Consider the following 27,202-nt stretch of genomic DNA (forward strand, 5'->3'; position numbering starts at 1 on the left):
CTGGACAGCACTGCTGGGCGGTATGGGGCGTTTTCTAGTAGAGCCTTACCGTATTTCAGGAGAGGGAGCAAGTGACCTGCGTTCTTCGGGAACAATGCCATATTGCCAGGATATGTTGGAGAGAACTAACAATTCTCTCCGAGCGCATTCACTCAGGTTGCACAAGGCGCGGTGTGATATACCTTGTGGTCCCGGGATGAAGAACGCCTTCATAGAGCAACAGCCACCACAAGCTCCACTATCGTGAAATAAAGATCCATGTGGCAGTCACACGAAACGGGGATGTCACTGGGGCCCGGAGAGCCTGGTCCGGTCACTTGTCTAGAGATCCTCGCACAGACGTATTCTGCAACATCAATATCTAGAAGAGTGCCCGCGCATTGAATGGGAAGCATTGTTTAGGAAGGAAATACAGATACTGTACGGTTTTCTAGATGTGGGAAAGCGCTTTCCGGAGGTCTAGTGACTGGGAAAGCGTTGTCCAACGTTCAGATGCTAATTTATCTTTTTTCTATTTGTCTTGCTGCCCTAAGTGATGGATGGACTTGCAACGCCGGTATTGCAGCTAGGCGCGGCGACGCAGCGCACGACGTCGCTCCAACTATTTATACAAATCCCTGTGTTTAGAAGGAATTGTCAGCGTGCGCGTGACTTTTCCCATTGTACACCTTACTGCATCACCTAATCAGAAGATAAGCCATCTTGGTAAGCATCTTCCATAACAGATGTAAACGTAATGCAGCCAAATAATCAAATGTTGTTCCATGCAAAGGACCTGGACATCCCTTTGATGATAACGTACGTGGGACTGTTATAACTTCTGCGGGTCTCTATATCCAAAAAACATTTAACAGATCTTGTGAAAGAACTGGAGTGGAAAGCTAGGTCAGGAGAGCTGCCACAATTCGCGCCTCGTGGGACTATTAGGCTGCCGCCATTCGGGAGTGAAATGCCGTGGTATAAGGCGAAGGTAGCTAGCCTTTGCCTTCTTGAATTTTTCCTTCTTTCTGCATGTCATTTGATGCATATTAAAATCTCCGATGATGACTTATGGAGCAGTACACACCCTCAAAATGTTTGCTAATATCTTGTAATCAAGATTAGTTGAAGGCGATATGTGAACGCCTACAAGTGTAAACATGATGTTGCCGTTTTTTTTTTTTTACCTGTAAGGCAAATATATTGTAATCGTGAGGCGGAATTGGCTGCCGAACATAGGTGAGTTCAAGTCTTCTAGAAACGATGAATTTGCTGCTTTTACCAGTTGTTGTGGAAATGACAGCTTCGTATTCTGATTATGTCACTGGTTGTCATTCATAAGGCTAATAGATTCCGTAGCGGCATATTGGTCGTGTAAACTTTGGGGTTATTTAGCGCCTCGCTCATTTTTTTTACACGCTTGTCTTTTGCATAGATCAGGCTTGAGTGATTGTGTTGCGGTATGTGTTTGCTTTGATTGAGCAAGGCTATTGCTTCAATTTGCATCTAATAAGGCATCGTATGACGGAGAAGACACCCATAGAGATGTCGCTTGCCCAGTGAAGACCCTCGCTTAAACTCAACTTTGTGTTGAGCCGACGTGCAGAAACCTTCGTTCCGTCCTCAGTACTCATGTAGTGGACACCACTGCAAGGTCAATTCATACAATAAAGATGGGGCAATAGTATCAATCTAATCCCGTTTATGCAGAGGCATCATCATCATCATAAACCTGGCTACGCCCACTGCAGTGCAAAGGCCTCTCCCATACTTCTCCAACTACCCCGGTCATGTACTAATTGTGGCCATGTTGTACCAGCAAACTTCTTAATCGCATTCACCCACGTAACTTTCTGCCTCCCCATGCTACGTTTCCCCTCCCTCGGAATCCAGTCCGTAACCCTTAATGACCATCGGTTATCTTCCCTCCTCATTACATGTCCTGCCCATGCGCATTTCTCTTTCTTTATTTAAACTAAGATGTCATTAACTCGCGTTTGTTCCCTCACCCAGTCTGCTCTGTTCTTATACCTTAACGTTACACCCATCATTCTTCTTTCCATAGCTCGTTGCATCATCCTCAATTTAAGTAGAACCCTTTTCGTAAGCCTCCAAGTTTCCGCCCCGTACGTGAGCACTGCTAAGACACAGCTGTTATACACTTTTCTCTTGAGGGATAATGGCAACCTGCTGTTCATGATCTCAGAATGCCTGCCAAACGCACCCCAGCCCGCTCTTATTCTTCTGATTATTTCAGTCTCATGATACGGATCCGCGGTCACTACCTGTCCTAAGTAGATGTATTCCCTTACCACTTCCAGTGCCTCGCTACCTATCGTAAACTGCTGCTCTCTTCCGAGACTGTTAAACATTACTTCAGTTTTCTGCAGATTAATTTTTAGACCCACCCTTCTGCTTTGCCTCTCGAGGTCCGTGAGCATGCCTTGCAATTGTTCCCCTGAGGTATTAAGCAAGGCAATATTATATTAGTTACTAAGCAAGGCTTCCGATCTGGCCAGAAAAGTTAATGTTTTGTCACACATTGCACTGAACATGAGCCCCATTTCCAGTAAACATAAACTTGGTGTAACAAATATTTCGGGCTATTTGGGAGCATAGCTGATAATGATGTGTGACACCTTCGAAGAGTTTCTGAGATGATTAGCAAAGGCACAATTTATTTCACACGCATTATACTTCGCATAAAGATTTGTCATATCCTGTGGCCCATTTTTCCTAAGTTTAATCTTGGTGGCGCCTGTTCATCTGCCAATGAAACAGGCTGAGTTCTGCGAAATTGATTGTACATTTGCCTACTTTAAACCTCACCTGCATATTAGTCGTTACATTGTCCTTATTTCACAAAACAGAAACCAGTATTTATTATTTTTCGTAGCACTCCTAATTAAGCAAACCAAAATCAAGAAGGGGGCAGACAGATAGAGTAGCCCACTGTGGTATAGAGCTTATCAACCGAGATAAGGTAGCTTTGATATCGGGTAACAGCAAGTACATACCGTTTATAAGGTATATAAATTGGGAGAAAGCTAGTAGGGAGTAAACACTTTCAGAAAGTGCAGCTTGATCCTAGAGACTTCGAACTTGGGGCACACGTCACTCATGAAATAATTCAATTTTATTCAACATATTAAATCTGTGTCATTCATTGTCCACTTACAGAAGAGATCGCGAATTTTAAACTTTTCTTATAAGGCTTCAATATGGGTCAGCAGCGAGACTTTAACAATGTTTCTTAACTCTTCAGTACCAAAGGCTTTTCAAATTCCTGCTTATTGAACCTAATAATATGCTTTCTGTCTTAATTTTCTCAAAATACAGGCATCATGAATGGTACAATTTTTCACAGAGCCATGAAAACTGCTATATAACGTTTTTTAATGGTTGTAGTCACACTAACTACTTCACTGCCTTTTCAGTGACTGCCCAGAAGGATGAGCCTCAAAAATATAGTTATGATTATTGGTAAGGAAAAAATTAAATGTTCGAATTTATAAAGGAAGGTAAATGTAAGTTAAGTGCTAATTTTACGTGTAACTCACACATGGAGCTATTTGCAAGCAAAAAATTTACAGTATTACAGCAAACGTGACCAAGATGACAATCGGCTAGTAGTCAGTAGTACTTCGCATTTCTCATCGTCTTCTCTGTAGCTTCATTGAGGTGGCCGTTACCTGCGGCTGTTCCAAATAAATATTTCAGAAAGAAGAGCATGTCGCGAGTGAAGTGAGGCAGTCCTGGCTCTGAGATTTGAGAGAAAAAACGTTTTTTTTTGTACATTTGTATTGTTCATCTTCGGAAACACGGCTGCTGTGAATACTGCAAGTTGCTAGGTAAACAAACGAATAAAATAAATAAAGAAAGGGTGCCGTTCTAGGTACGATGTCTTTCTATCGAAGTTATTGCGTGCCTTCTATTGTAGCTGTTTGCGATTTGGAAGCTTATCATAATTTGTTGCAACGTAATGTTGCGTCCTATTCTCTAGCCATTTAGTCTCATGTATGGTTACATAAGCAGACAAAAAATGACGTACTGCATGAAGGACAAGGACTGCGAGAGATGACATACACATCGCTGTGTATGTCATCTCTCGCAGTCGTTGTCCTTCGCGCTGTACGTAATTTTTTATCATGAATTACGAACTAGCCCAAGCAACCACCCTAGTTCACTACATAAGTAGGTTGGCGTGCACTGGAGATAGCTATCAGCCGACTGCATGTTGTACTGGATTACGTCGGGATTCATTGTCTGTGGAACGGATGTGAACTCACTGTCGCCACTGTGTGGGTCAAAATTATATTCTTCATAAGTGGATTTGCTCGTGCTCGAGATATCTACTCCGAGTGGTGTGACTGAGGTGGTGGACAATGTTCTCGTTTTCTTCTTTATCATGCTGACGAAGATAAGGTTGCGGAGGCGGCCTGATGACGTCGCAGTAAGACTGGTGAATTCGACGGTTAGCGTGAAGGAATGAGTGGATGGACGGGTTAAACAAATCCAACTGCTAGCACCTAAGTTCAATTTACTAGTACGCATAAATTTTAAAGAAGGCAATGGGATCAATATAACAAAACATCTGGTGCTGTTGTAAATGCGGGTCTTCAAATAAGCGTGTGGAGGCTGTTTTATTTTAAGTATTGATGCAGTTGTATAAAGAACTGATTCAGTCTTTAATTGATTATGAGAGAGTCATTGAACGCAGGCACCTTCTTGTGAACATCGGCGAAAAGTGCAACTGTGTCAGAAGATTCAAAGCTGCGGGCTGTACATGTCCGCACCCTTCCTCGTGAGGCGTCCCTGGAGACCTTGCAAAAGTTTCTTTACGCCAAAGTTATTTATACAGAGAAGCAAAATGCTGTTTGCTGTTGCATGCTTCGCAACGACCACATTGCTACAGCGTGTGGCGATATACATTACTGGCCGGGTGGCTTGTGACATTGAACCTCGGCTGCGCTTAGTTTTGCTGCATTCTTCTTTTGTTGTTTGCGTAAGCCTTGGCCAAGCTCTTTCAGGCGATTCGCCTGCCCTCAGCGAATGGGCACGTGAACGCATTGATTGTTGAAGGGTATGGCTTCACTTTGTCCGATTTCGAGAAAGCAGTATAACCACAAAACTAACCAGTTTTCGTAGATACGTAGCGAATTGCTAGAATTAAATCATATTTCACCGATTTTTCTTCTGTACCTTATATGCACACCGCTTTCGAGGAAACACTATGACACCCTTTCCTTCTCAAAACTCGCCTTGGCGTATGCTTTTCACTGAAGGTGTATCACGGGACAGCAGCTTGCACGTACCTGACGTACCTCTGAGAGCGCACAATTTCATCAACCCACTTTGCCTCACATGTACCGGACTAATGCCTCACATTGTCTCGTGCTGAAGGAGCGGCGCTCTGTGTACGTGCTACGCCACTAACGTTCATTCTTCTTGCGCTATCTCAACAAAACCGTTTCTTTTTTTCAGATTCGTTCTTTCCCTTTCCGTTCTATTTGCTCTTTCGGACTGCGCAGAGGCTGAGAATAGTGTGAAGGAAGCTAGAAACATCTGCACTTGCGAAAGTTGTTCCAACAAGGCGGGAAGCGCCCTGACTTTTTGTTATCTGCGGCAGCGAAACATTTATTGTACTCACGAGTTACCTTCACCTTCTTTCATATTTCTTAGCTCTCACTTATTTTCTTTTTATTTCTTATCTTTTAGCGCTTCCTTCAATGCAGCGCCCCCAGAGGGGGGTCTCGGCAGGTATCCCTCACGGCCGATTTGCCTTTGCCTGTACGCGCTGGGAGTCTGACGTCAGGGGCCGAATGTGGGACGCAAAATGCGTGAGAACACTCTACAGAGAGTGCTCGTTGCTATTACCCCAAAAGGAGTGTGCGGAATGCCGACGATTCTTTGGAATGTATTTTGTTCGGCTTGCCAGCAAGATGAAAAAGAAGCCTGTATTTTTATTTTCTTAAGGGAAGGGGCGAAATTCCTGATCTGCGTTGTGCGGATTTCAATGCACCGTTCTACAAAAGCAGTGAGGCAGGCGTTATGATAAGCTTTAGAACACATAGGGAATTAATAATTTTTGCAATGGCACAGTCTTTTTGCTGTAGTTTACTATATCATTCATATAGGTATTGCAATTCTAGAATCACCGCGCAATACCGCGAAACGATCTGCGCTCAGGCAGTCGGCGTGAAGCAGTTGCTCGAATTGAAGCGGGTTAATAACATATAACGTTTGATGCTTTAACTTGAACTACACAGAGGAAGAAGCCTTTAAATCTGAAAAGTTCGAGAAATATTGTGCGAAAGAAACTTTAATGAAATGGCTAGCTCAATGAGAAAAGTGCAAGTGTCGCCTGAAAGACTAAGCGTTCATAGCTATAGCAAAGTATTAGACAACTACGCGAAGTAAGGTTCGTAGATTTGTCGGCCGCCCAAACTGCACCGAGCATTCGCTTACTAGTTAACTGGGCAAGCATGGCGTCAGGCGGGCACTGGCAAGCATGAACACTTGCTGTTACAAGGCGGGCGTGATGGAGCGCGGAGCGCGGGCAGCGCGCAGCGAACCCTTTGTGCTGCCTCTCACGACACAACATGTCTGGAAAACTTACGTAATCTCTAAAATTACGTGATCACTAAAGGGATACTCATGGCAGTACAGCGCGCATAAACGTCCCAGCCATTTCGGCTCGCCATCAACGTTTGCACTCACTGGAGATCACCTGAATGACACGGCACATGAGCCACGTATGCACTTATCCACGCGGACAGCCAGACGCAGTGATGGCGCTACGGCTGGGCTAGATGTTTAGAAGCGTGCACACCTACACCCCCTCCCACTCTGCATAGGCTTTATCATGTGGTGTTCATAATTGCGCGAACATATTGTGCATGCGAGAACATGGCACGCATTAATCTACCATATTTCTCGGCTTCCTCCGAAGTTTCCTAGACAGCGCAAGACCTGTACATTCTGCTTGATGACGTCATGAAGGCAGGGCTAACTGCCATAGAATCTAATGGGAATACGCTGAGTAAGACGCAGTGATCTTAACGTCACCGCTTTCGGCATGTCGGGCTTGTCAACAAAAATTTCTGCTGTATTGTTATGACGTCATAAAGCAGAGTACACAGGCCTGGTGATATCTAGTGGGCGTTGCTCCCCTACACGCTTTCTCTTGCACCCACCGCTTATGGCACGCGGACGCGATAGGACCTTATCGCACTTGAACTTGATACGGAGCATCATGGTGAAGCCGACTATGACGACGACTGCAAACAGCCGCCTGGAGTGTCCATATAATTGTACCGCAAAAGAAGCAAGATAAAGGCAACGAGGTATAAGAAACATTCGTCTGATTAACAATTGTGTTCGCGTGGAAGAATCAGAGAAAATAAAGTCGCAGCATCGCGCGAAAGCCGAAGCATCGATTGCGATAGCAAGTTAGTAGACTGCTATACGAAGTAAGGGTAGTAGCTTTATAGGCCGTATAAACTTGGAAGTATTCGCTTACTAAATTAGCAAGCATGATGTCAGCGTGCACAGGCAATGAACACATCGTACTCGATGACCGCGGACACTCAGCGTCAAAGCGCTGGCGTGAGGAAGCGCGGCAGCAGGAGCGAGCGAAGTGTGCTTCGTGCTGTCTATCGCTGCAGCGCTAACTGAGCGGCGAAAACGCAGCACGCACAAAGGTATGAGCAGTCTGCAGATCGCTTTCAAGATAGGGCGCGTCTGACCACGCAGTTGCTGCGGGGCTAGAACGCCGCACCCCCTCCATTCCGCACTGCTTCCCCGCTTTCTTCCCTTGCGCGAGCGAGATTGAGCCGCGATCATCGGTTCCCCTTGAGCGTGGTCGCGAAATACGTAGTTGCTACCGGAGAACCGCGCCGAACCTCCTTCCATCCTCCCACGGCTTGTCGCACAACGGAAGATGGCGTGTTTTCTTCCAGGTTTTCTTCCTTGCGCGCGCCAGATTGAGTTGCTTTCTTCCCAGGCTGTGCCAAAACACCGAGGCTAATTCCGGCGGATGCAGAGCATCACACGTATACGTAGCGATGTCACAAAGAAAAAGGCGATGTATGATGCTTAATTATTCTCCTTTCTTTTTCTTTCTCTCTTTCTTGCTGAGGGAAGACTGGTGTAGCCCCAGAAAAGTACGTCGCGTATAAATATAACGTAGGACTTATTTACCTCTAGCGTCAAAGTGGGACGTATCAACTAATAAATAAATAAGCTTCATCACATCATCAGGAAAATTTAACACATATATTTAGACTGATAGCCTAAGTGTCTAGTGACCAGTCGAATACAAAACTGATTTGCAATGCTGTACAATTGTTACTCGTAATAAATGTAAATAATTGCTATAAATAAATACTTATTAGTAATGATCTATTTCTACACACCATCCATTGGGCCAAGTTGTGTCACTCAGTCTTTGACAAAGTGTCCATGCGCGCCACTCTTCAACCACCCTCTTTAATGCCGACATGGATCACAGTAGATGCGGGACTAGGTGGGTACCACTGTTGAAAGAAACTCTTTCAGGCCACCTTCGAGTACTGGCCGTGTGCCACTCGGTCTGTGCTATTCTTCAATGAAACTCTTTGATGCTAACTTGGGTCGCTGGATATGTGCCAGCAGGTGTGTACCGTACTTCAGTGAACGTCCTGGACGCCAAATCGGGTAACGTGGAATAGGCCACTTTGAAAGTCCCACTTTACAGTGAGACAAAAGGTCCCTTAAGCTTCTCCGATGCTGAGCGGAATCGAACCCACCTCACAAGCGTTCTTCAAGGACACCAATCCGAAACATCAGCAGGCGGCGCCACAAACGCACGGGATATGTGCCGCATTGCAATGAACGTCTTTCACATCAATGCACTGGGTATGTGCAGCTCTTCAATCAAGCTCTCGCCGACTTGGGACACTGAGTCCCTGACTGTGCGGCCAAGTGAGAGAACAATCCTCAGTGTTCGCAGGAATTGGCGCGCCAAACTTATCGATTCGGACGCCACGCGCGGACTTCTCAAGAGTGCCACTGTATGGCGCAGCGTGTCCAGAAAGAAGCGCGAGAGAGGAGCCCGGTTACCGCATGGCGCCTTTCTCAGCGTTCGCACACAGCCTCGCATTTCGGAAGCCATGCACAGGCTCCGCAGCAGCGGCACCAGATGTCGCCGCGTGTTCTTAGGGAAACGCGCAAAGGGAGTCCCGCTTGCCGTACACGCCCCATACACAAATCGTATCGACGGTAATACGTTGTGTCATCATATTGATTCGTTGCCTAAAGCAGTACCATGGACATTCATCGTTGAATGATTTCTGCCGCAGTGTTTAAAATAAGCATAATTTTTTTATCCTAATACTCTGTCGGGCATATAAGGATTCTATAGGTCACTTCGCTCGTAGTTCTATGTAACCTTCGAATATATATCAAGAAATATATCTGCCAAGATACGACTAACCTTACTGCACTCGCGGCTCCTAGCACCCATGCAGCTGCGCGAAACGTAGGAAAGTAGCGAAAGAAGGCTTCGCTTTAATGCCGGTTACTTCATACTCTTCCTGCACTACCTTTCTCTACATGCATTACCTTAATGTGGCTACAACACAACGCCAAGTGCCGGCACGTGATCACCCAGACTGAGCGCGGAAGGCTTCGTGCCGGGTAATTCGAGAAGCATAGCCTGATTCATCCATTAGTGGAATGACCTTTCCTTGCGCAGGGCAGTTTGTACTTCGAGACGCGTGGTGCACTTTGTAGGAACCATTACGCCCTCTCCTTCCACTTCCGGGCTTAATACACGCCATCCAAAAGCTTTCAACGAAAGGCAAAACCTACAAAGACAAAAATTGGATGAGTAAGTTGCAACGCGTTACTTGCGTGCAAGCGAACTGGCTAGTGTGTTCAAGAAAGCGTGTTTCTCCGTGGTATTCGTTTAGCTGCTACACCAGGGCGGCTTCCTAAAAACTCAGTCAATAAGAATAGCAAGAACAAGTTAGGCCCAACAATAATGAGAGTATTTTACGACGTGGGAGCTCATATGGGAGGGCACGTTCCGTTTTAAGCGATGTTGCCTCTCCGGTCAACTTAGTGCGCATACCGAATCATTTCTATGATGGCCGGTTTTTCGCGCGCGGTGATAAGAAGTGTGGTAATGCCATTCTTGATTTTCCAAGGACTTGTAAGCTTTTGCGTAGATTTATTTTCATGGATGAGTAACTCACAGATGCATTGTCCTGTGCGTTCCTTTTTTTCTAAGTGCTCGCGTCTCTGCCTGCTGGAATCATCATCACACTGTCAATTGAGATATGAGCGCCCCGGCTCTCAGTCCGAAGTTCTGTCGAGAAAACATTCCAAAGATCCTTTCAGATGCACCCAAAGGGGCCGTTAACGACAACACCCTTCATGACTAGCCTTGATTTAGCAGCTTTGTCATGAAGAAAGCTCGTCCCTTTGCCCTTTAAAAAAATATAGTTTACAGTTCCTCAACCAAAGCATGATCTGTTTTTAGCACCACTTAACGTTTCCAATAATCGACAACGTTAACATATAGGTATCAAGTAGCTGAAGATTTACGAGCATTCAGTGGTGCCTAAGAAAGCCCCAGAATGTAATTACATGCCTGCCTCTCTTTTCAACAATACGATCACTCGACTGTTCAAACTGTGCGAGCGAATTTTATATTTATGCATGCGTAATATGACTCGTTTTTGTTACGTATCAGCATTGTATTTCAATTAACTAAAAGTACTACGGGGCTTTTTTTCTCTAGAGATCTGTGGAATAACAGTCAGAGGAGAAAAAATTCAGAGCCATTCCCCACTGTGGTGATAAATATGTTGATAAATATGTGGATAAATATGTTTATAGATAGGTTGATAACAAATATGTTGATTGGGGATAAAAAAGAAACAGCGCAATGAATTTCGTTTTTCTACCAGTATGTTTCTTGTTTTAGTAAATTGCATACCGAATGCTTTCTCTTACTTTATCCTTCTTTTGTTCGCATTTTTGGATCTATTATTTAGTCACTAAGGTGAATATCACTTTATGATTGCTATGATATAAAGCCAGTGACCCTGTGGCGGCACTGTAAAGGTTTTTGGCCCACGTGAGGTCTACACTCGACCGATAACGCGTCCTGGCCACACTGATGTTTATGTAACGTTGAATGCCAAACCTTTGCGAGAGAGACGCCACGAGCCAATTTATGCCTGGCCGAGATGCGTCTATGTTGAAATCACCCACAATTACGATGGGAATGGAGTGTGTAGGGGTGACCCAAGCGAAGATGCATACGCTTGGCGATTGCGGCACAACGTTCGTTTGTATTACGTGCCGCCTGCCGTCGTCGCATACATTCCCGCTTCTGTTCACGACGGTGTTCTTCGTAGGCGCGCTGTTCATCTGCAGTTCTCACCGCACGTGGCCTACACATTGCACGGGTGGAACTGAGGTAAGGTTACGTTGTTTACCTTTAGAGCCCGTCACATCAAACCGCAATTCATGCTGAACAGTGTCGATTTCGGCTTTTAGAATCAGAATCAGATTTCATTGTTAGAAATTGGGTCAAATTACAAGTATTTAGTACACAGAAGGAGGTCCCAGAGTCTAAGACTGTTTCGGGATCTCCTGTGCGAGAACCGCTATGACAGTTAACACCTCATAGCAATAGTGGCATATAGAGAATAAGGTAGTGTACAAGCAACAAGGAAAGAACGTTAACAGAAAAATATGCAGAATCGATTAGAAATAATAACAAGGTTAGTGGTACTTGGTAGCAAGAAAACTGTTGTGGAAGAAAACACACAGTTTATTTACAAGAACAAGAAGAAAGAAACAAAAAGCGGGAAAGAAACGAACGAAAAACAAATACAGTGAACCATTTCGTTAGTCTGTCAATAATAAATGTGTTCTTTAGTTCCATCTTAAATTGGTGTAAGGATATTACGTGTTTCATTATGAAAGGAAGAGGGTTCGATATTGATGTGGAAGTGAATTCTACGTTGTCTTTACCATAGTTAGTGCGAATTCTTGGTAAAAGAAAATTGTTATTCAACGCAAACCTGGTGATACTATGAATGATCAGGCTAGGTGTTGCCAATTTCCAATAATTTATTTAGTCATTGTTTTTATTTTTAAGGAGAAATATTTAATTATAATATTGTTTTTTTATAACAATACATGTTGACATTTTTCGCCATTAAACGCAGCTGGGGCATATCCAGCGATACGCTTTTATTTTATGCTTTAGCTCCTTTAACTGTGTGGTAGCGCCATTTTTTTAGTGGCACGAGCATCGAGCGGCACTCTTGTTTTATGCGCAGGACGTCCAGCTCGCCTACTGTGAGGAGCGTGGAGAGAATGCAAATAAATCAGAAAAAAAAATACCCCAGTACAAAATTAATGGGTTTATTTATAGACATTATATGAGAGCATAAGTATAGTAACAAGTTGAGCTACTGAAGTCTCTGGAATAATTAGAACTATTTAGAACTTATTGAGGCAGTCAGGGACGTAGTTCACCATAAACCAGAATAATAAATAAAGGAAAAGAAAAAAGAATAGTACAGTACAAAATTCATAGGTTTTATTACAAATATGTGCTCAGAACATAAGTTTACTTAGAAGTTGAGTTACTGAAGTGTCTAGAATAATTATAATTAATTAAACATTATTTATTACAACACACCAAAAGCACACAATCGTAGGCTTTAGAGACCCGCCACACGAGTACTACATTAAAGAGATTTCTGGAAACCCAGAAGTAGAAAGCGGAAGTGATTGCGCCACTAATGACGTCACACAAAAGAAGGTGGCATGTTATTTACCCGACTACTCAATGAAAAAACAGTTGCTTCCGAGCTCGGTTCATGCGTTGCGTTCGCCTAAAGTTAACCGAAAGAACACCAACACCGAGGTGGGAATGACGCTGAGACAACTAGGACAAAGATTAGGGTCACCTGCCTACTTTTTTTGCCTACGCACACAAACCGCCAGAACCTATATACGGCAGCTCCACCGTGAACGGAGCAATATGAACAACAACAGAACTCGTGTATGCTGATTTAATTTCGTTCGGCTCGCACGGAAGCTCTTGAAGGAGAAAGAACATGAAATGGTCATAATGGTCAAAACAGTCATTTGAAGAGGCATAAAGAGATTGTTCGAGGAGCTTTTAACAGCATGGAAGCCTGGGAGGTTTTATTGTTCGCGAAACTAGAAGCAACACGGTTTGCAAAAATTCATGAACTGCAAACCATGTACACAATGATGACGTGAAGTAGGAGCAATCGTAGTTCGATGTGGGACAAGGTGCGAAGCGCAATGGTACTTCAAGTTATGCAAAACGCACTTTCAACGAGGCTGCGTTCGCCTCCACTAATTCAGTTGTCATAACGAGAGTGGAATTGTGAATTACTGACTTCATCTCACAAGTTAGCCTAAGAATGACTAGACACGCTCTCGGAAGTTCACATCATGTGGACTTCCGGTTCGGTGCACGCAGCTACAAACATCGATGGTTCTTCTGAACGTGTTCTCTCCCCGCGGAAGCCTACTCAGTGTTCAGTCCTGACAATGAGGCGTATCAACGACGTTGCATGGACAAGCCTGCCGTAGCACACAGACGGACTGTGGGTCCCGTTGCATGACGGCCTCTGGGCACAGGGCACTTTTGACGTACTACTGAAGTAGATGATAGAGACAGACATTAGAAATTGCGATGTATGCGAAGGAGAAATAACAAGAAATGCCGATAATGGGGAAAATGCTCATTAGCAGAGAAATAAAGCGACTGTTCGAGGAGGCCTAACAGTTCTACCGCATGTCTACTAATGATAATAAGCAATATTTTACCTATTTTTGAACTCTTTGCCGGGCTAGTGACTGCCATGCAACTTGCTTCTGCTCATTCCAGGCTAAATGAAACCGTGTAGATAATGTAGGATTTTAATTCGTCGCATACATTTATTAGTTCATTACACATCTGAGGCATTGCTCATGAAGGCAGAAATAACTGCGGTAAGCAAAAGTAAAAGTGAGCGATAAAGCAAAATATTTTCCATAAGATCACTCTTTCTGGCTGCGAGGGCAACTGTCGCATTCCGATGGAAGCGGAGCTAGGTGTCCCGAATGCCCATTTTTATGTGAGCGCGCTTCAGGGAGAAATGAGCAGGTATCCAGAAGGGTGGATATCTTATTCTGTTTGTCAACATATGTCACAATACGTGCACACGCAAATCTAACCTCTATACCTCCCTTGTTGCCCTAGGCGAGACGCATTAACACCTTACTTAGCACAAGCGAACACATGCAAGTATTTTCCCCCGTACTACGTTATAAGACATTGGAATTATTTATTTCAGTCCAGGCCGTAATGATACATTATTAATTTTTATTCGGCATTGTTGTATTATATTTATTTGTCTTGTTTGCTGCCATTTGATGTAATTGTGACCTTCCTGCTTGGACTGTGTTTCCGCAGTAATGAACAAGTAAACAAAAATGAATGACTTTCCATTTTCTGCTGCATTCGAATTGTGGTATTAGACTCGGATCTGCAATGTATATGTGAGGGACTCGGCATAGTGAGGCCGGTCACCGACGTGGCCTAAGTAATCTAAAATTAAAAACAAATAGCCCAAAGTGAGGCACCTAACTCTTTGCACTTATCGTCATATCAAGTGTTCTGGCACCGACCACCAGCAAATATTAAAGAAAGGACAATCATTTGTGACCAAATTTTCTGACGTACACGAAGATGAGAAATTACGAGATTGCGAAATTACGCATCACGAAATTACGTCAATACATTTCACGGCGGCCACATCTAAGTACACATGTGCATTTGCATACAGGTGCATGTTAAGGAACCCCAGCTGCTCGAAATTTTAGAGGCGTGTGACTCACAATCAGTGCGTGGTTTTGGCGCGTTAAATAAAAAACAACAATAAGTTTTAACTGATCTTTACTATTTATTATAAAAACAATGCTTTTAGCCAACAAGCAAATAGGGAAATATTGGAGCCCGTCAGTTTCCTTTGCATGTTACCACTATAGAAATTTACAACACAGCGACCGTTTGAGGACACCCATTCTCACACTTTCGGTGAAGTAGTCATGCCATTCTATCATTTTCACTACAAAGCGTCGTTGATCTCTGTGGAGCGACACCACGTCTAATGTCAATATGTGCCGTCATTTAAACGACAGAAATGCACAAATTGGTCTTTGATGAGAAAGATATTACTTCCAAACGTTGACATTAGACTAAACGACGATTCCCGTTGTTTTCCAAGATTTCCAGAACAAAAACACATTTTCTAAATGCGACTCATACCTTGAACTTCTCGCGTCCGCAAAACGCCGAGAAGTAAAAGCTGTGTCATACACTGACATAATAATTTCGAATATTGCCTAACAAAACTTAAGAAGGCCTTGTACAGTTAAGTCTTATCTGCAACAAACACTTCCCCAGAAATCTAGTTTTCTATCGCTACTCCAAATGACAATATTCAGGAACGGAAAGAAGATTTTAATCAAGGCCATTTGGTGAACAGAGCTATGGATCAGCGCTGCAGACGAATATGAGATTTCGTTCTCAGTTGAAAAACACCATTGATGTGTGCATTTCATGAAAAAACTGCATGAGGTGACTTAAACGCTCAAAAACGCCCACATATGAAATGAAATATTATTAAATGGTGAGGATTTTATCCTAGTTACACAAATCAGATTATGTTCCAAATCCGCCGTGATGATTGGGAACATTGTACAATCTTATTTTTCTTAACATGTGGTGCATAAAAGCGTAGTTAAAGCTACGTAGAATATCCTGTCTAGAAGAAAATATGCAAGACAGGTACCTGGCGGGGGGGGGGGGGGGGGGGGCGAGACACCTATTTCGCCATAAGGTGGGTGCTTCTGATGAGTTGCTTGGCGCTAGTATCTGCACACTAAAAAGAAAGAAACCCAGAAATAAATTACTTCCCGTGTAACGTAATGTGGGCCTAGCCGGCATGCTTCTGGTTGCTCGCAACCGATAATCGCCTTATCGCCGACCTCAAGAAATAACCCACGTTAGGCTCTAAGCTTTTCTTTCCGTGCCTAGTTCTTTCTTTCTGTAGAGTAGGGAATATAAAGCGTTGCTTGCTTCTCGTTTTCGTTTAATCTTACCTTTCACATAGGGCAATGTACGGATCGCCGCATCATACTGCGGCCTCGATGTTCGCAAGTACGAGACAGTTTAGAAGTGGTCTGCAACTGGGCCGAGATTTGACAGCCTTAAAGAGAGCACAGCCTCCCTTTGGTTGCTCTCTCGCCTACGGTAAAGTCCCTCACTTGCCTGGCTGGGAAAAAAAATGTATCGGGATTGTGATAACCGTGCTCTGGAATTCACCCGCTAATGGACAAAGAAATGCGTTGCGCACAGCGTATGGTTGTATATGTAGTAATTATCTCTCAATTATTCTGCAGAGCGGCTATACAGACGCAGTGCAATGTTGCCAGCATCACGTTTAGAACGGCGCTGCATTTCAGGATATAATGGGTAGATTCCTGAAATAAGGACGAAACTGCATGTTTCTTCCACCGTTTACAGGCATAATTACTTCACTGTCTAATGAATCAGACTTACATTTTGCACACTCTCAGCCGTCGTATATTCCTTGGATGCTGCCAATATGTGACTGGATTTACTTAAATGCTTTACTTAAAGGTAATATAGCAAACGAGTAGCGCAAGGCATATATGCGATGAATGTAACTATTAAATACATTCTACGCCATATCAGCATCATAAATACAGGCATGGAAAACTATTTTGTTGTAGCGAACACTTCGCTATAAGTGAACACTTCACGATATGTGCTTTCTCCTCCACACTGGTGCCAAAGTAATACTGTAGAAAAGAACTGCGTATTTCACCTTTGCTCCGCCAAACAGCAGCGAAAGCAATCGAGTGTCAAATAGTAGTCGCATAGTTGTGAGAAAGTACGGGAGGGCGGGGCGGAGTAGGCATTTATTTCGCTTTGGACTACCTTTTGATATTTAAACCTCTCTTACTATAATGCGCTTCTATGATTCTCTCGTATTCATATGCACGTGAATGGGTGTCCGCAGGTCGAGTTAAAACACAATACCTTCAAGCATAATTGAAGTCCAGTACGTACGAAATCACAACTTAGCTGGCAGCTTTCCAAAACGCATCATCCAGGCGCGTAGACCTCTGGAGGTCACCAATGAAACTAGGACTCTTAGTTGGACATCCACTAAATTCAGAAAATAGGTGCAAAGATTTAAAAAAAGAACAATAACACAGTCGAGAACGCCAGAGTACAATCCAGAATAATAATAGAAAATGTGTCGGTCCATGGAGGAGTTGTTTGACTCAGGGAGGGGCAATTAACTGCACACTTCTAAGCATAAGCCTTCGTTTGGCAGTGGGCTTGTAATGAAGAATAGCGAAAACGGCATTTAGTGAATATAAAACTGCATTAACAACCTTGAAAGACACATCTTGTAGTCTCCATAGCCCTATTCATCTGACGTATATATATATATATATGCTGATGAAGACCGGACCCCGGCCGAAACGTCAATAAACCGCTTCAGACGCGCGTCTACTTCACTGCGTATATATATATATATATATATATATATATATATATATATATATATATATGTATATATATATATATATATATATATATATATATATATATATATATATATAATGTCATAAGAAGCTAACACACAATGACACCAATGACATTATATGGGAAATTACTTGCACTTACTAACTGCATTAAAGAAATGATAAGTTAATGCAAATGAAAACAACTTGCAGCAAGTGAGGAACGATGCCACGTCTTCGCATTGCGCGTGCGATGGTCCACCGATTGAACTGCCGCTGCCTCGTTTGCCCACGCACTGTCCTGTATGCTACTATAACTAACCGTGGGAATGTTAGCCAGCGCCACCACTCATAAACTTCGGTGGCGGATGTGGAACATCCTTTCTGCCTCATGCGTCACGAGTATGTGATATTAATAAAGGCAACTGGTCAGTAAACCCAGACATGCTACCTGAAGACATTAGTTTTGCCACATCCGACACCCTCGTTATGTAATGAACGAGATTAAAGGGGGTTAACCTAATCGCCCGATTTTTATTATACTTTAACCAGAAGCCAACAAACAACGACACGAAGGACAACATAGGAAACATTACTTGTACATACTAATTGAAATAAAGGAATTATAAATTAATTCCTTGGCCTTGCGAGCAGTAGGAAACCTACTTTTCGGTTGAAAGTTGCCTTTTGTTGTAGTAAACTTTCTTTGTCTTACCAGAAGCAGTCTCCCTCACTTGTAGGGCAGCAGGTGACTGTCCATTTTCCGTGTGAAGCGTTATGAATATTAGACACCAAACTTCCGAAGCGACCTCCGGCAGGCTTTGTCTTAAACAGGAAAAGAACGACTGCAAATAAAAAGAAAATACCATCAGCGTTACCATTTGATTTTATTTACATTTATTGGGAACATGGGCATATTTCCAGGTTGAGGAAGCCAACGATGTTTTGGGGGGCACCGCATGTGCCAAGATTCCCGAACCGCTAACGACGTGTGCTGGCCTGCTTTTCTCTATGATTGTGTATTAATGTATCGGCAAATAAAAAATATCATGCGTAGTCTTTTTCAAAATTTGTCTTTTATATGGTCCAAAGGAAGGCGCAGCTTAAGCGCAGTGTCGCAAACATGCGGACAGTGTTGAAGCTATAGTCTAAAATGATTTGTTAAGTGGAGCTTTATGAACACTGTTTCGAATCGGTGAACAGTTAAAGGTATATGATATTATTTCTCGAAGAACCGTTAGCAAAAAGCAAGAATAGCTCGACATGATTAAAAGCACCGTCCTGTCTTAGCGTATAAAACCAACCAGAGGTGTCGCATAAGCCCTTCATTTTTTCATTCCCACTACTTTTACCTCTTCTTTAGTTGCAGTATCTTTTACTCACTTCTTCATTGTGACACACAAAACACATGTCGTTTGCTCTCAATATCCATGAGCATAATAGTAGAAGGTGGAAGCCCTAAAGATACCTGCCAATAAAGATCACGAGAAACAAGTTCTTTTGTTGCTGGTGTTATTATCACCGCTATGATAGTCTCAATCCTGGTCACCAGTCCTCTCCCTAGACATCACCATCAAGAGTAGATAGAGGAGCTTTGCGGCACTGGCGAACAGCATAAGTCCAAGAAGAATGAGCGCACATTTAAAGGAACACGAAGTGTAGATCGTTGGGTTATTGAGCGCGCCCCGAAACCTCCTAGGACGATAAAAAATGGATGCACTGGAAGGAATATAGTGTAGTTGGCAAGTCCTGTTTCTTACTCTTTGTGATCTTCGGAAAGACGCGTCTACTGTGGCGTTCTTGTTAATAACGTATTTTTTCATAGCTTTTTCAAAGCGTCGCATCTAACCCGGAAGTGAATAAATCTTCCGGATGCCTTTGTTTGCACACTTCTCTTCTTGGCCAACAGCTACTGATGGGTTTCCATTTCCTACAGGTAAACTATGCGGCACCTTTTTTTCCTTTTTTGCCTGGAAGTACACTTACAATACAAATGAAACCTTCACGGTAACAATAAAAATTATCTGACTTCTGGATTTGAATAATTCAACTTTTTGTTGCACTTCGTACCACTGCTGTTTGAGATAGCCTGTTTTATTTTCGGTTTTATGTTCTTTGTGTTAACCAAGTGCACCAATATTAGGGCTGAAAGCTGTTGCTGGGCATTTTCAGAAAATAAATAAATGAAAATGAAATGAAATAAAGTGTATGCAAAAAGGTATGACTGAAATACATTGATACGGTACTTAATTCTTCTTCTTTTATTGCTGATATCGCTAATTAGAAGTAGTTTGTGGGTGGCTTCAAGTACTTCTGGCAAGCGATGTGTAGGTTGTCATGGGCTAACTATGTGAGAAACGAATGTCTGAAAAAGCAGCGAGGGCTTTCTAATGGATCTCAAGATAAACATTTTTTTACAGGGCTGAAACTAACATTAGGACAGAAATAGTTCCAAAACGTGCGGTAAGATTTCAAACCACCTTTAACTATTACTTTAACTTTTAATAATTATTTACCGTTTCATAATTTTAATTATTGCGTTAGGGCATGTTACAAAGGGATGCAATAACCAAGGAAGCCAATCTGAGCTTCTTTCTCTGATTTTTCTCGATGAGTGGGGATAGTTTGTTAGTGTGATAGGTTCAACAGGTGTTCAACAGTCCCTCCAAACAGAATTAGTGATGGTTCACCAGTGGCAGCCGCTCGTTCTAGGTGTTTCTTCCATAAAACGAAAAACGAAAATATATTTAAGGGCACTCGTTAGTAAACTTCTTTCCCTGTCGCTTGCGCTATGTATTAGAATTTTGGTGCTTCTAATAGGGCCCCTAAAATAAAGGTGATTGTCGTAAGTGTAACCTTGCCAACAAATCATGATTGCATTTCAGTGCAATCAGCGCTGTTAAAATAATTCTTGACCCCTCTACCAACTTTTTGATAAGTAGAAAACTTTATTTTAATTAGGTTGACGTAATACATTAAGCAAAATGACTAAGATGGTTTATTACTTTCAAGACAGATAGGTAGAAGTACTAAAAGCACACGAAAGATAACTAATTACGTGTACAAACGTGTGATATGAGTCATTTGTCAATAATCACCGCCATGTTATTGCGTTTGAAAATACATCCACCCCCGTCAACCATACTCAGATTGAGAAACATATAGTTCTCACTAACGTAAGAATCGTAGTCCATCAATTTGATTTCGATATGCAAAAAATTTCTCATAATAAAGAAAAAAATGGCAGGTGACGAAACGAACGTTACAAGACATTCTTATATGTGGCAATGCCTACTGGCTGTATTTCAAGTCGCGCTTGTGAACCATAACCAATTTATTACCATCCTTCTCACGAGATCCTTTTATATAGAATCTGTGGTGCTATTGTCGGAGCAATAGGTAAGCCGCAGCTGTTGGTAAGCAGTCGCGTTGGCAAACGTGATAGTGAGTGCAATTACTGGAAATAACATAGTAAGAAGGGGTTTGTCGTTGTTTAACCAAACTCCTATGGGAAAATCTGCTGCTGATTTCTTTAGCACAAGCTAAAGAAATCAGCAATGAATATTTGAAATACAACGAATATTTACTTAGTATCCAATTTTACCAATGATAAGTTTACAAGAAGTGTTACCTTGACGTTTCAGCTGTATGGTTAAAGGAATCGTTACCCAACACTGACTCTTTTCACTAGTGTAGCATTAACCCAAGAATGAAAGCCGTCGAAGGGTGTGATAGAGAAGAGGCAGCAAATTCTCTTCTAAAACATCTAATATTTGGCGCCGTCTACCGCGCTTGCTGGAGGACGCAGCCATGGTGTGTAACAAAGTGCTCGAACCTCCACTCTTAAAAGCCATTCGTGCTAGGTCACAATCGCGCTTCTGATGGAAATCAGAAGACGAGTAAAAGAAAAAAAAAAAGGAAGAAATAGGTGGTTCGAAGGTTACCAATAAGTACGTGGCATGAAGTTCCAGCCATACTGGTTGTGGCAAAACAGTACTCTTTCGTAAGAGGATAAGTCTTTTCTGAAATACACCTAGGCTCCTATTTCTCGAACCCCATTACAGGCCGGCCCTCGAATCTAGGAACTATTCGCAGAAGATTGACATCGTGTTACACAGCCCCTCTCCCCCCCCCCCCCCCCAAAACAAAGAAGTGAATAAGTAAAGGAAGCCAAGAAACATATTACTGTGCTGAACCAGACTTCTGTCGCCGCACACCGCATCGCAACCGATGGTTCTGCTATTATACAACTTCACTCATATCGTGTATCGCCGTCAGAACAGAAAGTAATTGAACAACAGTTGCTGACATGCTTGCGCGAAAGATAATACTCTTCATTCAGCTCCGGGTCTTTTCCTGTGGTTTTGCTAAATACAAAGATAGCTCTGTTCGCTTTCACGTCGATTATCGAGCGCTAAACAAGATCACACGCAAGCACCTATCTTCCATTTATCGAACTCACGACTCTTTGGACCCACTACAAGAGGCAAAATATTTCTGCAGCTGAGATCTTCGATCAAAATATTGAAAAATTCCGATGAAAGAGACTGGCAAAGAAAAGATTGCATTCGCGACACCGGACGGACTTTATGAATTTACCATGATGCCTGTTGGCGTTTGTAACGCTCTAGGCACATTTGGGCGCATGATAGACCAATATCTTCGTGGACTGAAATGGAACACCTGCCTGAGTTATCTGGATAATATTGTCAGCTTTTCCTCAAACTTCAGCAAACATCTTCAACAATAAGACTAGGTTCTCAAGTGCCTTGAATATGCTTGTCTTCATTATATAAAAAAGAACATAATTGTAAGCAAAAGCATAAAAGTGTTGGGCCACGTCGTCTAAGAGGATGACATCCAGCCAGACCCCGAAAAGGTCACCACTGTTCTTGACTTTCCTCGCCCACAGAAGCAGAAAGATTTACGGGGTCTCCTCGGCTGGGCTTTCTGTTTTTGTCGAGTTATACGCAACAATGGCAGCTCCTATACACAAGCTGCTGGCTACCGGTGCCTTGTTCGTATGGACTGACGACTGCCAGTGGCGTTTCAACCTCCTAAGCAACACCTTATTTACGTCTTGTACTGCGTTAAATCAAACTATAGGCGGCCGAGGGAGTAATTGAAATGCTCTTTAAAACAAGGCTCAGAAAGCTAAAGTTACAGTAGAAAAACGGGGGCAGGTGACTCATGCACAGATGCAGTGACTGCAGAATACTTATCTGTAGTGGAAGCGCTTATTAGCTCACCTTAAGTGGTGACTAGGCTAATGTGGTGGTAAATCACCTCCGTTGCGTTCATTCTTAATGTCGTTATAGAAGGTTATGGTATAACAAAAGCAGACAATGTTACAGCAATATCTTCGTTGCAGAAGTGCTTTTCCCGCATTATCATTGTATTTGCGTAAATCCTCCTACACCAAGGTGGACTGTGTCAATATTGCGCAGAAAAAGAAAAAAAATGTGCTACTGCAGGGAAATAATTTACCTACAAGCAATGAACTTTAGTTGGTGTCTCAAACGGCGAGACATGTTTATTTTGGAATGCAACTTGGAGGAGTTCCCAACGTAAATTAGCTCGAGCAACATTTTTACTTAAATATCTGTTTGTGCTACAGTGAGCTATGAATAAGTGCAGTTAGCTCCAAGTGCGGCGGCGTTTCTATCATTTCTTATTAATTGTCACACGTACTTGAAAACTCCGTAAATTCTATGAAAAGCATTAAGTGAAAGGCTTGTGATATCAAGGAGAGAGCACAGTCGTATTTTGTGTGCTCTAAATACTGAAATGCTAAAGTGAATCTTCTGAACTAACACGACTATAAATTGTTGCAGCCACTCTTGATGACCTATTGCGCTGATACTTAGTATGTCTAAAAGCAAGCGAAAGTGCTTTAAAGGCCTGAGTCAGAATATGCGAAAATAGCAGTGGCCAAAAAGTGCGCCAAGGGAGGCTAAAAGATCATTTTGGGCAGGTATCTGGGCACTAACTCGTAAAACGTTTGAAGGAGAGAAGGCTGCTACGTGTGCTTCGTTCCAGGGATGTTTCCGAATGTAGCCATCAAGAGAGCATTTGCTAATTAAAATAAGCTGCTCGTACATGAAAAGTAGTACAACTTAAAAAGAAAAAAAAGTAGAAAGGTTTCTCCCGTAAGATAGGCCATATTGTGCAGCATTGAAGTTTCCTTTTGGGCCGCATAGAAGCCATTGCTTATTTTTGTTCCTGTTTGGACCATTTAGAAGCCTCTGTACCAGAACAGAAACGTAAAGAACGCGAAAAAAAGCTCGTTAAGTAAATTCTAACCTGGAAAATCTAAGTGCACCTAAGAGGCAAGCTGCACTTTGCTCAATTAGCCTACACTCTTTGTTCTGTTGTTCTGAGATGCGTTACATTAGCTTTTCAACGAAAAGCAAGAAAAACGTTAATGGTTCTTAAAAACTGAACGTGCAGTAACAAGCGATGTAACACGCGGCTCCCGAAAATGGTGGCGCCAGTAATGAATAAACAAGGCTGGGTTTCTAAAATTTCCGAGGTGTGCTCTGTGTGTGCGTGGTGGAGGGGACTCTTGTTTTCTGGTAAGAAAGACCATCGAGTGCACGCGTGAAGTTTTCTTGTAGGCGTAATAATCTAAGGCCTCCGTTGCATAGTCAGCTTAGGAGATAACGGGCCTGCTATTTATACTGTGTTAAATAACATGCGCTCCCATTTCAGATATATCTTCAAATAAAACTATAGAAGGGAAAAGTCTGATATCTACGCTTGACATTCTACATTTCAAAGTCAGAGAGTGATGTAGACGAATGTCAGCGCTCTTATTCGTTTGCGGTAAGAATTGGCTCACCCGATAATTTGTAGTGCGTCAGAATTGTGGCACACTATAAAGCGAACTTCACGACACCAATATTGGAATGTTCTTCAGCCGCAGTGCTTTGAAGTATTGTGTGACCATCACTAAACAAAGAAAAGGTGCTCAAACTCGCGCAATGGCCCGAACGTTGACAGTGGGTGAAACACTATTCGTCGGTTCGAATAGTGTACAGTGAGATAGTGGGGTAACTACTTAAAGTTGCCTCCAAAGCATTTCAGAATATTACAACACAGCAATGTACGCTCTCACTTGCGCGAAGGTGATTACCGTTACCGTTGAATTCCGCCCACACACGGTCCATTCACATTGGAACAGATTGCATCAGGAGTCCCAAAGCTTTCTTGTAAGAATTGCTCCCTAGCCATTAATTTAAGTTGTAGGTCTTGCACACGTACCTAATGCCCAATCATGCTCAATTGCACGAGCTGTTTCTTTATGTTGGATCAGCTCTTTTATTGAGAAAGCTTTGGTGTTTCTCAAAATGCAGGGAAGTACTTGTCAAACCTTTATTGCGCTGGAAAACAATGCTTCGGTTGTCTAGCTACACATGTGTAGCCTTCGTTTGGTTTTGCTCACAAAGCGAAATGCAGAACGTTGGAAAGTACAAACAACCACTGTACTATGATCACCTTGACGGATCCACACCTTGACCGATTACTGTGCTGCGATCTACTTGTTTTAAGAAATCATCCTTTGTTCATTCGCGTCCTAGATATTGAAATCAATGGGAAGATTTTCGTTCATCATTATGTGATCATCAATTTATCTGTGACTGCCAGTTTATACTCTAGTGTGTATCGGTGATTTCTTGCATTTGCCTGCATACTACATTTTTTCATTCATTCATTCATTCATTCATTCATTCATTCATTCATTCATTCATTCATTCATTCATTCATTTGAAGTGTCGATGAACAGCTATATTCATGACCACTCATGGCGCTCATTAGGCTAGCTCATGACTAGAGCAGAACTGATAGTTGGGCGAGTTGGTACGAATTCATAGTAAAATATTTGTCCTTGTCCTTGTCACTGTGTCCTTGTCAATTGTGCGCGCTAAATAGCTCATGACTCCTGGTATTCGAAAGCAGGTAAGTGAACCAGGTGTTCCACAACACCCACTGCAAGATAGCTTATATCCACCGACCATTTACTGCATGCCTCCACATTGGTTCTTTTAGCATGCACCAATTAACAATGCAAATTTACTATAAATTAAGACGTTATTTATATATCCAGAACAATGTAACATAGTGACATTTCCTTGTGAAACCAATCTCTGGCTAGCGCTTAATATTTTTTTTTATAATAAACATAAAAAAATACAATTGAGCGTACCTCTAGATGTTATAATTTGAACTTATGCAAACAGTCGTGATTATATTGCACACGTTAGCAAGATTGATAGCAAGATAGCTCTTCTATGCCATGACGTCTAAAGAAGAAAAAAAGTAAACCCTTCAAAACGCAACCGCACTAATATAGATTCATTGGGGGCGCCCACATATATACAGCACAGCCCAAAAGCGTGGAAAATAAAAGGTGAGGGTCAATGAGCCGAGGTTTCCAGTTCTATTTCCGTTAATTCCGATAGGGTGTCCAGCATACGACGGGGACGATCTGCTTCGCCGTGGGTGATCTCCAACAACCAAAGAAAGAGCACTTTTTTTGGAACACGGGTGTGCGTTTCATTTCCTGTATTGCTGGAATGCTCGCTTGATCGTCGTTTATTGTTAGCCTGAGCTATCTCTTTTTGCTCGATTTCGTGTTTCGCACTGCTATTATAGCTCGGCGCCTTCTCCTCGAGTTTTGTTTTGAAACCTCTCAGACCGGGATGAACAAGTACGGCAACGAAAGCATGTAGAACGCGACAAAGTCGACGATATGTGTTGCAGAACTCTTTGTTAACAGTTGCTGCATCATATATAGGCAAGGCATCGGACTACAGCGGGAATCGCTGTGATTGTAAGGCGTGAGCCCAGTTTGGCGGTTCACGCCTTTTTAATTCCAGTCTGACTAATGTACAGTAAAGAACACTTCACTTCCTTGGATGCGACCACCAAATCCCACTCGAGAGGACACTTCCAGGAAAACAACAACCCGTTGTAGCCAACGTGTGAGCATTACAAGTCATTACAAACAAAGGTTTTCACAGCGAAACTGAAAAAAAAGCCGTTATTACCACTCGACGAAAACGTCACATGACAGAGAATAGCGAGAACCAGTGCGGCGCCTGGGCATGACCTCCGAGTTTGTTAGTGGCGTGTTGGGAATCACGTTGTTCCCGCTAACCACCAAATGCGCATCCCTTCTGCTTAGATGCTCGTAAAATGTTGCGAAAAATAAAATTACTTGATTACCAACCCCGAACCTCTGTCAGGATAACTTTAACAGTACATTCTACTCATTTACAACCAATTTATTCAAAGTGAAATTCTGTTGCAGTTGGCTTTTAAGCATTGAAAGCTTAGTGAAGTACTTTCTACGACCTCAATAAAAGAAGCCGCATTTCACCAAACTTGAAACGGCAAGGAAAGTTAGGGCTATCAATGCTTGAAAAGAAGTCTGGAAATGCGTTAGAAGTGTATTTCACTTAGGTGTTACAATGAGAAAACAAAGTGGAAGCGTAAAATGCAAAATGAGCAAGAAGGCTTAGCAGGAAAGAAACCATGATGGCTTAAAGCGATCGATGATTAGACGAACGCT

The sequence above is a fragment of the Dermacentor andersoni genome, chromosome 5, assembly GCF_023375885.2.
Source record: "Dermacentor andersoni chromosome 5, qqDerAnde1_hic_scaffold, whole genome shotgun sequence".
In the NCBI taxonomy this organism is placed as follows: Eukaryota; Metazoa; Arthropoda; class Arachnida; order Ixodida; family Ixodidae; genus Dermacentor; species Dermacentor andersoni.